This window comes from Dysidea avara, chromosome 3 (genome assembly GCF_963678975.1).
Source record: "Dysidea avara chromosome 3, odDysAvar1.4, whole genome shotgun sequence".
In the NCBI taxonomy this organism is placed as follows: domain Eukaryota; kingdom Metazoa; phylum Porifera; class Demospongiae; order Dictyoceratida; family Dysideidae; genus Dysidea; species Dysidea avara.
The window spans coordinates 39,212,812-39,227,695 of NC_089274.1; the positions used below are offsets into that span (position 1 = coordinate 39,212,812).

Sequence of the window (14,884 nt, forward strand, 5' to 3'; positions counted from 1 at the left end):
TGCTGATGTGTCACTATATCCACTACCTGTGTGTGGTGATGTGTCACTATATCCACTACCTGTGTGTGGTGTGTCACTATATCCACTACCTGTATGTGGTGGTGTCACTATATCCACTACCTGTGTGTGGTGATGTGTAACTATATCCACTACCTGTGTGTGGTGATGTGTCACTACATCCACTACCTGTGTGTGGTGGTGTGTAACTATATCCACTACCTGTGTGTGGTGATGTGTCACTATATCCACTACCTGTGTGTGGTGGTGTGTAACTATATCCACTACCTGTATGTGGTGATGTGTCACTATATCCACTACCTGTATGTGGTGGTGTGTAACTGTATCCACTACCTGTATGTGGTGATGTGTCACTATATCCACTACCTGTGTGTGGTGATGTGTCACTATGTCCACTACCTGTATGTGGTGATGTGTCACTATATCCACTACCTGTGTGTGGTGGTGTGTAACTATATCCACTACCTGTGTGTGGTGATGTGTCACTATATCCACTACCTGTGTGTGGTGATGTGTAACTATATCCACTACCTGTGTGTGGTGATGTGTCACTACATCCACTACCTGTGTGTGGTGGTGTGTAACTATATCCACTACCTGTGTGTGGTGATGTGTCACTATATCCACTACCTGTGTGTGGTGGTGTGTCACTATATCCACTACCTGTGTGTGGTGATGTGTAACTATATCCACTACCTGTGTGTGGTGATGTGTCACTATATCCACTACCTGTGTGTGGTGATGTGTCACTATATCCACTACCTGTGTGTGGTGGTATGTAACTATATCCACTACCTGTGTGTGGTGGTGTGTCACTATATCCACTACCTGTGTGTGGTGATGTGTCACTATATCCACTACCTGTGTGTGATGTGTCATTATATCCACTACCTGTGTGTGGCGATGTGTCACTATATCCACTACCTGTATGTGGTGATGTGTCACTATATCCACTACCTGCAGCTGTGTGTGGTGATGTGTCACTATATCCACTACCTATTGTGCATCCTCTATTCAAAGCTAGCTATTAACGGAATTGGAGTAAAATACGTGCATAGTATTTAATTACACTAGGCATTTTCTAAATATAAATACAATTACATTTACTTGTCAGTACAGTATTTTAAATATAAACACTTTCCAAAGTATTGTGATCAGGCCTGCGAAAACAGGGCATGTGGGCACAAGCTACAGTGCATCACTCTACAGGTTATATCGCCATGCTGGAACAGAATGTTTGTATTTAGTAACTTGCATCATAAAGCCAATTAAATTCTTACTAGATGCTCAAAATTGCATTGCCATAACATACTGGTACAATAAGTTATGAAAGTTTGAAAGAGTAGGCAAAATTCATGTGCCCACATACCCTATTTTCGCAGGCCTGGTCACATTTACAGTTAAATGGTTTGATTTTCCAAGTGACTCAACTACTTAATTGTTATTATCTACAACTGTATGCATGTTGTCTTTTAATTTACACACATAATGTTGTTTTACTGTAGCCATAGTTACCAGAATTTAATTGGAACCTTCTCCTGTGGTAAGCATGTTGACAGTGAAATTAATTTTCTTAGGCCATCGAGGTGATTGTACTGGACTGCAAGCAATAATGGATGCTGTCTCACCTACCAAATCATTGGAAAATGTCACTTTCTTGGTTGAGGGCTCTGACTATACTCCTGCTTCTCAAATGACATTACTTATGACCGAAGATTCATATGCTTATTTTGGTAAAAGTATTGGAAGTAATTGCAAGAATTTAAATACAATAGGAAGGTACATTCAATCTCTAAACTACAGATACTAACAGCAGTGGGTTAGACCAGTACCCTTTTATAGTAAGCAATAAATGGCTGTCTTGGATAGTCCTACATGCATGGAATCTCAATGAATCAAGACTGAATTATCATTGATGAACTATTACAACTGCCATGGAAGTTCTAAAGATGTCAACAATCACAACACAGTTCCAGTAGAGTAACTCATCTGTCAATCCATGTAGACTTAGTTACAGGCCTCATTGGCCATGAACACTCTATTCTGCACAAACCATGGTTTACCCTGGGTCATTGCAAAGGCTGAGCAAACCAGCTCTGATCCATTGCTTGATACTCATGCAATTCAGGCTCACACCTCCATTGCCCACATGATGTCCTAGATCTCCTGAATACTGTAGGTACCTGTTATTTTGCAGTGAATGAGTTTATTTTAGTGATAGGCAATAAAAGGTATCAAAACACATTCATACAAAGTGCACGTGGAAGTGGCTACTTTTGAAAGTTGTTCCAGTGATACATGAATTATATAAGCCGTAGCTGTAAGCCATATTTTACGTAACTGGTACAGGTACAATTCTTTTGTGGCTTTATCTATAAACCGGATCAGAACACCAGTGGAATTCCTACATCAATTGCTTCCCTCATCTGAGTCACTTCAAAAACACCACAAGCATTGAACAGTTAAATTTTTGTAGTAAAGCAATTTCAATGTCCAGTTGTGCCTTATCAAACACCTCACTTAACATGATGCTGTAATTGAGTTATTTGCCAACAAACCAAGTACAAACATAATTTAATTGCATTTTCAAATCACAGGTACAATAGCACATAGCCTAAATGTAATGCTGTAAATTTAGTTATTTAAAGAAATTAAAATCAATTAAACAAACCAAGTACATTTATAATTTAATTACATTTTCAAATCTGTAGCCTAGATACTTGGAGGTAGAGAATTATAGCTTTCCCCAAGGTTTAGTTCTAATTTTATTCTAAAAATAGAGGATTTAAACATACATATGGAATCACTTGCAAATCCACTACTAAACCTCAGATATTTAATGGTATGGCATTCAAACACATGTAGCAAGGCATACAGACAGCAAAAAAGGAATCATGTATAGATATACGTACACACATTATTTTTCTCTAGTCGTTTTAGTCCTCTGGTATCAGCTGCAGTATCTATAGCCTTAACACAACCTTGTCTCTTCATTAGTTATTTGTCGCTTTATGACATCATACCATTTCTTTCTGACATGTTTGCAACACTTTCTGTTTCTACTGTACAACTACCACACCACCTCCAATGCAGGCATATCCTTGCCTTTACTTGTCAAACAATAAATTTGTCATTGCAACAGCCAGGTTTTATAAGGAACCAGAGTCTCAGATGATAAAAGCTGCAAACAGAAATATGATGATAATACAGTGTTGCTTTATAGTATTGAAAAAAAATTGTACATTTTCATGAAAGTATCAAACTTTGTACTTTTGCTTTCATACAGCACCATGTTAGGGTGTCATTAAAATTCATATGTATATATGTGACCCATTGAGGGGAAACCAGCCATTTGTTTTGCAAAATTCTATTTCACTTTAAAACATATTGAAATAAACTGGGTAAAAATACTCATGCTACATAAAAATTTTATGCATGTTTCAATTGCTTCGTTATGTGTACTGAAACACAGCTCAAATCAATAAAACTTATACACCACCAGAATCTCCTGTTCATTGGGATATCACAGTATGGTGCTTATTTACAATGCAGTAGAAATAAAGTTTACCGTATCATCTAGTTGTTGAAATGGCCTTCTTTATCCACACAGAGACGTACACGGAAAACACTATAACTGACTGATGTGCCACTTAATGGCGAACAGACTGAGCCAAACACCATCTTTGGAGCTTGCTCAGTTGTGAGTCATGATCGGTTAAACAAACACCTGTAATTTATTTTCCGTATTGTTGCTGTACAAATTGAATTTATTCCTGTTCCACCTGTCTGGCACTATAACTCCAAGACTATTCATCATAAAAGACTGAAACTTTGGCTGTCCACTCCTTTGTTACTATAGATAACATATAGTGTAAAAGTAATTCAAGCAATGTGCAAAAACAGCTGGCTTTTGCTAAGTGGGTCACATATTTGACTGGATCTGCGAAAAAGGAGTTTTATAGCCTTTCTAATTGTATATGTACTCGACAATCCATATTTTCATGTGTAAGTATGATGCCAGCCTGAAAATTTGGTCACTTTACACCCTAACATTGCGCTATTTCTGGATGTAAGTTTAAGACAATAGGTTGAACACTTGATGAAATATGAATCGTCAAACTTGGAAAATATAGAAAAGGCTACAAGTTTCCCCTTTTGCAGATTTGGTTACATATAATGTATCACGTGCAAATAATTCCACAAATACAACCAATAGAAAAAGCATCTGGGAAAGTATAAACAAATAATTCTGGAACTTTGGATCTTTGTAGAGATCCCAAGCTTATCAAAGGAGGTATCCAGTAATATTTTAAGAAGAAAAAAGTACTATGCTGTATAAAGTGCAGCATATTATATATTAGCCAAACCTCTTCAAGAATCTTCATAATTATGTATTTTGCTGATTGTAGCTACAATGCGTGCATAATCATTAGTACAATAGTACTGTATATTATGAATGCGGCTTTACATGATTACAGTTTGGCATAACTTAAACGTTTCCAAAAAATTGCTGTGAAATTTAAAATAGTGGAATTTTCTATTACCTGTGCCTGCCTGACTAACTAATGCGTTTAGACAGGCCTTATTCAATAACAGTTGGCTTGATTTTTCAATCTATTGTGTCGCTTTAGACCGACAGTTTCCTTTTGCATAGCACACTACATACAATGCATTCTTCATGGACTTACAAGTGATCCCTACTGTGCTCAAGATACGTATCATAATAGAATGCACAGTAGGGACATGTACAGTAACGCTTCTTATTGTTTTACTGTGATTTAATACCGTACACTACTCCAGCTTGTTTCAGTATTTTTTTATCAATGCTATGGTCCTAGTTGAAAATTCCAAATTTTGTGCGTCCTTGTCAAAAGCATAAACTAGCCTTCAGCGAAGGTTAAACAAGTAACATTTGAAAATTTACTTGATCATCTGGTGACACCATCAATAGGGCTGGACAATAGCAAAAGTTTCAAAGACAATTAATAGTAATGAAAAATGTAATTGGTAATACAGTATAAATGACAGATCAGTAGTTAGCTGCTTGTACAATTGGGAATTTTGTGAACAAAGTTGCTAATTTATTGTTTACACCTAATCATTGCTCCTTTCTTGTGAAAAGATAAGAATATGGTTTGTGAATGGAACAAATTATTGGTCATTTCGAAGTGTCGCACCCATCATGATAGCGTAGAGGCTAAATGTCACGATACAATTTGAAAGTTAATATTGCAATAGTAGATATTTTTCAACTATTTGGCCGGCTCTACTTGTCAACAATATTTGAAGAACTTAAAATATGTTACTATAGCAACCTGATATGGAGGTATAGTATGCACTAAATGGCTTGCTACACTGGTTTTTTTTTTATAGTACAAAATCGACACATATCAGACCATCGTATACGTATTATGTAATGCTTAATAAACTACCCTGAAATTCACTAAATAAATTTGGAAATTTAAGAATCGAAGAAAATAAGTAGTGTATCAAAAGGGAATAACTAAAATGTGGATAAGGAAGGTTGCCTATACCTGTAGATATACTAGTGGACATTAAATTAGGGCGCTCAGTTTTGATTAATTTATTAATCATCGATTACTAACTCAATTAATTGATTAACCTGGATGAATTGAACACCATACTTGAAGGAATGACAGCAGTTGATAGGTAGTTACAATTAGTGGTTTAGCTGGCAACACTAGCAATCTTTGTCAGCACTTACAGGCTGCAATATGTGACCGTCTCAGTGAAAACTCACAAGTACATGTGCATATTGATAAAATCAAATTTAAAAATAATACTTAAAATAACATATACTACAAGAAAGATATGCAAGTTTTTATCAGGCCAGTACTCTAAGAAGGAAGATTCAAATCAATTAAAACTATACACTATCTTATTCACCTACTTACGGAGATCAAAAATCTTTGTTTCATTTCTGTAGTCCCAATGGTTTGCGTGTCATGTGCGCTTGTTTACAATGTGGTTGACGCAAACAAAATAGTTTCCTTTTCTTCGACAAAACTGCCTTCATACACCTATGCACAAGCAACAGCAGGGCTAAAACTATACTTTGGTTGATCTGCCAATCCATGGTGAACATTGTAAGCCAAATCCTAACTTTGTAGACTAATCCAAATGTAAGTTATGGCTGCGAATGTAAGCACCTGTAGTTTATTTTTAGTATAGTCACTATACAAATCAATTTCCTTGTTTTTCCTACTTTCTAGCCCTGTAATTCCAAAGCTACTCACCACAGAAGACTGAAACTTTGGTGAACCACTCTTTGGACAATGCAGATAATACTGAGAAAAATATTTTAGAGGTTGTGTGAACTAGACAGGTTTTCGCTGAAATGGTCACGTATGGCACATTTCTGGAATAAGGAGCAGCACAGATTCTGTTGTTGGTGAGGTTATAAAGTGACAAATGATGATCAAACTCTCTGGTAAATTATTTGATGTTACTATGCCAGACAAGTTGGTTGGCGATGAAATATTAGTGGTGACTGAATTAAGCCATACTACTATTTTATTATTAATAAGAGTCAGGCTGGAATAGAATGAGTTATGTGCAAGTGCAGATGAGAACAAGACAAGAAGGTGTAATAAGTTGGTTTTCATTTCTAGCTTCTATATTATTCATGCAGTAACATTAGAGTAGAGAAATAAGCTGCAGGAACAGCACTGTAGCATATTATTATCTAGCTAGATACAATTATGCATTTTTGAAACAGCTTTTAACAAAATGTACATAGAGTCCACTAAGAATGGGTTTGCATTTTACACTAGTTGGGGTGAAATGTGTAGGTGAGTGTAGCCAGCCATCTCTTAAGGCATGGATACACCACTGGAGCCAGCTATAGAGGTGTACTAATATATAATTTGTAGCATTAAGAAATCAGAATCTATGTATATACGGGTATAACTTTTGTTATAAAGCACAACAATACCTGGTTACCTATGGTGGTGTGGCCTCTGTAACACTACCCAGACAATGAATTGGGCGCCACATATATTTAACACATTCTCCCTTCCTAGATTACTCCATGTTTTGATTAATTATCAAGATGGCTGCTATAGAGAGATCACTACTGTTTTCAATAGATTTGGGTATATTTTAACACCACTTAGTATTTCGCACGGTTGTATGGCTTATCATAACTTAGTCCTTTATGGAATAGCATGGAGAGCCTTTGTTGTAGTGAGTAAAGAGGCTTTTCATTTAGAATTTTATATTGATGATGTGCATACTACACAATTAATTGATTACAAAATAAAAATCGATTACATTTTTATCCCATCTTTGATATTATTGTGAGAGTCCTACATTATATCCCTTTGTTTTGGCTGTACCGATTACACAGTTACAAAGTACGAGAAGCGTCTCTGCAATCATCCAGTCACTACGGAAATTGGGCAATCAGCATAATAGCCAACACATTCACAGAGTGCTATTTCAAATCAAAACACCATGTGTTGCCAGCAAAATCAACTGGAACACAAAGGAGCAAGTCCATAATCTGTTAAATGTGACCGTCTCAGCAAAAACCCGACTTGTTCACATAATAATTTTTTTTTATTTATTTACTCAGCATTATTAGCAGTGTCCAAGGAATGGATCACCAAGTTTCAGCCTTCTGTGGTGTGTAGTTTTGAAATTATAGCACTATCCAGTAGGAAGAGTAACACAATCGATTTGTACAGTGACTATACTGAAAATAAACTACAGGCGCTTACATTCGCAGCCATAACTTCCATTTGGATTAGTCTACAGTGTTGCAATTTGGCTTAAAATGTTCACCATGCATCAGTACATCAGCCAAGGTATAGTGTTAGCCCTGTAGACATTTGCACACATGGATATGAAAGTGGTTTGGTAGAAGAAACAATGACGATCTTGTTTACGTTCACTGCATCGTAAACAAATGCATGTGACACGCATACCATTGAAGATACAGAAATAAAACAAAATTTTTGAACCCTCCATGAGCAGGCGAATAAGATGGTATATAGTTTTAATCGATTTGAGTCTTCCTTCTTTGAATACTGGCCCAATAAAAACTTGCATATTTTTCTTTGTAGCATGTGTAATTTTACGAATTATTTTTAAATTTCGTTTTTCTCAATACGCATGCTTGTGCTAACAAGTTGGATTTTTGCTGAGATGGTCACAAATAGAAGGCTTATAAAATTTCATAGTGGAAGGGTATGAGTCAGAAGACATGTTTGGGCTTGCCCAACCAACCCAATCTTTCATGAAGGCTGGTGATATTTTTGGTAGGAAAATTGATCTTCATAATTTCTAATTTACAGCATTACCGTACTGTATAATAATTACTATATAGCACCTGTTTATCTGTATAACAATGTATTGAAAAGCATCTTAAGTGTACAGTGGAACTTGTATATTAAGGACACCTTGGGACCAACCAAAAGTGTCCTTTATTGAAGTGCCCTGATTTTCCAGGTCAATTTACATGCTAAGGGATACTTTGGAAGCGTTACCAAGTGTCCAGGTTACAAAGGTGCCCTTATTTTCAAGTGTCCTGATTAATTAACAGGTTCCTAGCTGTTTAGTTTACATATAGGTATTTCATTACAGCAGGGTCAGAATAAAGCAAAGCCCTATAAGAAAATCAGCACCTCAGTGTTAAAAGTTTGAGACCTATTTTAATGACCTCTACTGGAAATGAAGTCACAAACATAAAATAGCCATGGGGACTTTATTTTCGAGTACAGATGCCTACGGAGAATTTTTTTGGTTAGGTCATATTTTAACTGAGAAAAAAATGGAGTTACATGCCAACAGGTATGGTTGCAACACATTACCTTTCCCTTACAAATAGAATTGAGCATTGTAATTATATTGTATTCCATTGTGTTTTAGCAATACTGTTAATACAGAGACTTACGCATAATGCCTGGTATCTACCTTTGTAATTTTCACACAATGCAAGCTTAGCAATTGCATCATATAATTGTACAGCCTCATTATCTTCTAATTGGAAGCATTCAACATAATATCAAAGCGCCAGGAATAAGAGTGGGCAAGCAAGTAGCTGATCTCAAACAAAAAAAAACAAACAAGTGGTGTAACAAATATTAATTTATAAAAGGATATTTTATATAGTAAATTTACCATTAAGAAATTCGTTTACTAGTGAATAAAAAGTGTTTACAGTTGATACACCCTGTAGTCATCTTTGTCACCATTCGTTTTAAATAATGAGAGCTTTACTTTACATCAGACTTAATCGTATGCAATTACAGAGTTGATGTTGAGATACGCACTCATAAAAGCCAGACACTTATGTAGTTCTACCTGGGCACCATATGTTGCAAAGCATTCTGTTAGAATAGTGCTTCCATCGCAGTGCATAGCAATTTGTGAACTATAAAACAATAAATGAATTACAATGAAATCAGTCAATCAAAGTATTCCCTCCTACAAAAGCTGCATTCCAATTACAGAGTTGCCCAGAAACTAGTTTTACAAATTAGAATGCCATTGTGTACCTACAAATATCTGTAAGTTTAGTAAAAGACTTATGGAATGCTCATAAACATTGTCATGTACCAGAAAGGCTGAGAAAGCTGTTTTGCTATACAAGTACTAGTGTGGGTGTGGACAAACAAAGAAACAAACACAGACATACTCACACAATACTTTCAGAAAACAATAGAGGGAATGCATGTGTAGAGATGCATTTTCGTAAAATGCTTAACAACCATTGCTTGTCAGACATTTGTGAAGTACGCGAGTGAAGGCTACAACCATTCTCAATGGTTTAGTATAGAATGGAATAAGTTCACTAGGTTAGTCACTTCTATAAACTATCATTAAAATTGTATGAAGTTAATGTTTGTTCCTTATCCTACACACTGTAGGTTTTGATAGATTCTCTTATTTGCTAAAGCGTGGTGACCAAGTAAGTGCATTCGCTCCATTGAAAAGTAAACCTCACAAATATCAGACTAGCAACAATTAAGCATTTTTATAATTCGCGCCACAATACTTTTCGCGTGCAAACCCTCTATTCTTGGACCTGGCACTGCCCACAGGAGGTATTATGGCTGTAGAGCTGTGGGCACGCACCTTGTTTAAAAGATTGCCAGTTTATCTGCATGCATGAGCCATCAATACTGAAGTCTCGCTATAATCTTAGATACAATTTTTACCTTCAAAGACTGTGCTTTACGTTTCTAGCTTTCTTATCACATACTACACTGTATGTTTGATCGCGTTTTATCCATGATCCTCATACTTGTCGCGGGTCATTCCGGAGATGGTAGCCGTAGCGGCGTAGGCTGTCCCATGACATTCAAAGAAGACTGACCAGCGCTCGGGTCGCAGTAACTCTGGATTCATCACTGGACGAAGGGTCTGTAAAAAACGATTGATAATACCAGCAAAAAGGTATTACAAGAACCACACCTTCCACAGCGTTTCGTCTTCATCCTTGACACTAATCGTACACGTGGCCGTCATGCAGTACTCACGTGACAATTCACTAAAATAGTCATGTGATGTGTTATCATTTTTAATACAGTAAACATAATAATTATGATAAAACTTTGTATATCTTTATATAGATGACTCGTCTCTGAATATCTTCAGATCGACTGGACAAGATCCTATCCATGGTGTTTACCAACTAGGGCAGTTACAGCTCAACTTCTTAAGGTTAGTGTCTAGCCCAGATCTAGAGAAGAAAACACACATAGCATTAATTGCAGGCTCGTATAAACTAGCTATATTTACATTTTACAGTACAAGCAGTATATATTGTATGGAATACACAAGCTATAGCTACGTGGGTTCACGCGACATAACTTCATGCACTAATATACGGCTTACCAGGCTGAACCACAGATAGTATATTCTACAGTAGAATATACTATTTATGGTTGAACTCAGTACCCCAGTGTCGGTGTCGCGTTAATTAGAGTTTGTGTCACGCGTTTTAGCTACACTCGTTTTGGCTAAACGCGTAGTGCGCTTCGGCTACACGCGTAGTGCGCTTCAGCTACACGCGTAGTGCACTTTAGCTACACGCGTAATGCGTGTAGCAAGTCACGCATGTAGTTGCGTGTACACGAAGTCAAGCCGCGTGTATGTACAGCAGTTCACGCGTGTGGAAATCACGCGTAACGCGTGCGCTGTGAACTTAATATTGAGCGGTACTGTACTTCTGTGCATTATTAGTAGGTTAAAGCATTTTGTTCAAGGTACACCTCTTTAGCAACGTAATTATAGAATTATGAAATATTTCATCAATTATGAAATACAAATTATTATGATTCAACTGTGTATGTAGCAGCAAAGTAAAACCCAATATAAATATTAGTTTAATACACTGTTAATTAATTCCAGTTAGGTTTGTTTGCTGCATGGCGCCTGGTTTTTAGAAGTAGCACAACCTCAACTTGTTCTATGGCGGCAAGTTGAATGGCGGATATTTGGAAGGGAATGCTCTGAGCTATTTCAATGCCTTGACACTCATTAACCTTCACTACATTAGTGTTACAATGAACAAAAGCATTGTGAATTAGTTCTGCAGGTTAGCTTGTGAAAATTACAGTGTTTCATGATTAAGCAAAATAATGTCCGAGCCATGTGACAAACTTCTTCATATGTACACAACTGCTCAAACAACTCAGCCCTGAACTTTCCCTTGCCCTCACAATGATTTTTCAAGCCTCTTTGCAACAATGTCAAGTACCAACAGATTGGAAAACAGCAAACATCGTCCCTGGGCAGAATCGGATTGAGCAATTCATAAGGAGTTGAACGGTACTAGATATTTGATTGTGTCTAGTGCTTGTAAAAATTGAAAATACAAAGTGATGCATAATGTATGGAGTTTGTATTGGAGAAATTGAAGAAGTGGTCATCCAGCCTGAAACCTTTCAGACAATCGGAGTTTAATTAATCCATTTTATGATCTAAGGACAAAAACAAACAAAGCACACTGGTAATTAGTGTTGCACCGATATGCATTTTTTCACATTTACCGATACCGATTATTTGCCTATTCCTGTAACCGATCTGCCGATATTTACCGATATTCTTCAATTCTTCAGAACAGAGGAGGAGGAGCAGAAAATCACCTAAGAGAGAAGAACCATCAGTATTATTGATGACACAAACAATTACAATCAAATGTCCTCGGACACATGCTACCACAAAAATAGGGCATAAAAGCCCCACAGGTGGGCATGGCAAGGAGTACAATTAACAAAAAAAAACACACACAATTAATAATGAAAAATGTCTTGCCAACATAATGTTCAAAAGTCCACACACCATTCTTGGCAGCTCTTCGCCATAAATATTCTCCTAGAAGAGGATATTGAAATTGCCGCTGCTAAATCAAAGATTCTCTTACATTGAGATTTTAACATAGTGAAATTATTTTGAATGAAGTTCACACAGTTCCGAAAAGAAGATAATGAACTTGGCAGATAGTGACCCAATACACTCATCTCAATTGTGTCATAAAAGTTAACAATGCCAAGGCGATCTAGCTCAGTTTATGTGTATAAACTGCATTTGTAATGATAATGTAATTAATTGCGTGAGCGGCCGACTTTTACAACAGTTTTGTCACTAACCCCTTTCATGGAAAAGGAAGCCAAGTAGTTATAAAACATCTAAGCCAGCTTATCAAACAGTGTTTTTAGTGGGACTCCAGACCCTTTGTGAAGAGTGATCAACTAATTATGTGGGTGGCCGATAAATATACACTGTTACAGCTAACCACTTACTGCTGCATTCATGCACCACCTTTACTTTCACCTGTTCATTGCCGTCATTAATGATTGATTGTGGGTTTGGGTTAATCGGCAAATTATTTCCGCTTTGTAGCCGATATTGATACTTGTAAAATTAGCTAATATCGGCTTTTACCGATACTTCAACCGATTATCGGTGCAACGCTACTGGTAATGCATAGTATAGCTTGCTAATAAAATGATTACTGGCAGTAACTTTGTAATTTTCATTTTGGTCATTCTGACTTTACAAATCCCAATAGCATGTTTTGATATGTAACACCAGTGTGACAGCCAAGTTTGTCACTTTATTCTCATAGAAAATACTAGAAATATCTTTAAATCGCATGATTTTTTTTGCTGCAGCTATTCATTCATAGGGTTCTTCATATCCCATGATATTCACCCTCAACAGTCTATTATCAACTCAAAGTATATTTGGTGGTTTAATTTATTGGTCAGTTTCGGGTGGCAGCACGATCTGTGCGGCTTTTTGATGCAACAATCTGGAGCACAGGACAAGCAGCAGCTGTGCTGTGGGTCAGCAATTACCAGTACTAGGTAAAGTACCTGCATGCAGAGTGTGGTAAAAGTTAAAGTTTGTTAGCCATCTATATGCTGAAATTCGGCCAAAACGACATGATTTTACAAACGAATACCAGAATCAGTGTAACACATGACAATATAGTTAGGTAGTTGATTGGAGGATGTCGAGTTTTTGTGTTGTTCACCCTATCCTAGGAGCACTGTTCCTAGTCCTACAAGCATATTTCTTAGCCATAGGAATGGATTCCTAATGTTTATACAACAAATGACTGGCTAAATGAATATAAGCACTATGACCGGTGACTGGCTATATATCTACTTCGTAAGTTAATTTTACATTTGAAGTTGCATTGGTACTGCATGCAAAGTTTTGTTAAACTATAAGCTATATTCACCTTGTCATTGTGGCTGTAATGTAAATTTAGCAAGTAACTACATTTTTTTATTACTACTGTGCATGGGCACTGCCATAGTAGAGGTCTTTTCATTGTTTTGAGTCCAAGTCATATCTCTAAAATTTAGAACCATTAGTGTGGTTCAGTTGCCTGATAGCTACTTAAGGTAAGGAGGACTTGATTAATGATTTCTCATCCCAGTCACTTTAATTTTTTTCTTCATGTTCCCACTGCCACAAATATCATTATTGCTGGTATGCATATATTTTGATGCTTGACTGTCATTTTAGAGCACAGAAAACGTATCTTACTGCTTGACATAGGGGTCATTCCATGTCAAATCAACCAGGAATTTAGGGTCACCTCTTGGATTTTGACTAAACTTGGTGTGTTTGTAGTACCTGTGGTGCTTATCACTCATGCAAATTTTTAGCTACATACACCCCATAGTTTCTGATTTATGACCACAAATATTTTGAATAGTTCATGAAAATTTGCTCCATCTCTAGTTACAAAATCAATAGTAACTTCGCACTGTGTAAATATTTTTAAAAACAATTTTCACTGATGGAAGACTGTTGATTGACCTATCCAGTGATCCCTAAATTATGGGATATCTACTTAATTATGGTTCAAAAGTACTGTATTGAAAACTTTAATCTTTTATATTTTGAAAAATGCTGCTTGAAATTCTTTGAAATTTTTGTGAATAATGATTGGATCATGGTCTATGTTGATAAAAGTTTTGTGGTGGGACCACAATGGGCTCAAGAGATATAATGAATTATGTTGTGATATGTGGTAGAATTTTGTAGTCTATTATTGCTGCATGGGAGTGCACACCTCCAATAACCACTAGCAACAAAGCCATGCCAATTAAGTTTGTCCTACAGAATGAAGATGTCTAGGTACAGTGCAACCTGTATTAGTGACCACCTGTATTGAAAGACCATCTATATGCTGCAGTTACTTTAATTGGTATAGCACCAAAGCATCAACCCTTTCTAGCAAATCCAAAAATAGTTAAGTTGATTTTCAATTACAGATCTGACCTGACAACCATGTGTCCGTAAACATATCATGTGAATGTTGTACCATCTCTTCAGAAACACCTTCTTTATTAAGTTGAATCCCACTGTACTGGAC

At 36.6% G+C, this 14,884-nt stretch overlaps 1 protein-coding gene and 1 long non-coding RNA gene across 4 annotated transcripts in view; one reads left to right on the top strand and one right to left on the bottom strand.

The window, feature by feature from the left end:
- Window positions 1-14,884, top strand: part of LOC136248271 (uncharacterized) — a 132,406-nt gene that overhangs the window by 26,399 nt on the left and 91,123 nt on the right. The window lies entirely within an intron of this gene.
- LOC136250924 (uncharacterized) lies at window positions 2,575-10,995 on the bottom strand. 3 transcript variants are annotated; one of them, XR_010698824.1, is made up of 5 exons: window positions 10,882-10,995; window positions 10,459-10,726; window positions 10,203-10,407; window positions 3,587-3,871; window positions 2,575-3,199 (listed from the first exon to the last, which is right to left on the bottom strand). It is a non-coding gene; the product is annotated as an uncharacterized lncRNA (long non-coding RNA). The 3 variants fall into 3 exon arrangements; XR_010698823.1 differs by having other exon boundaries at window positions 10,459-10,948; XR_010698825.1 differs by lacking the exon at window positions 3,587-3,871 and having other exon boundaries at window positions 10,459-10,941.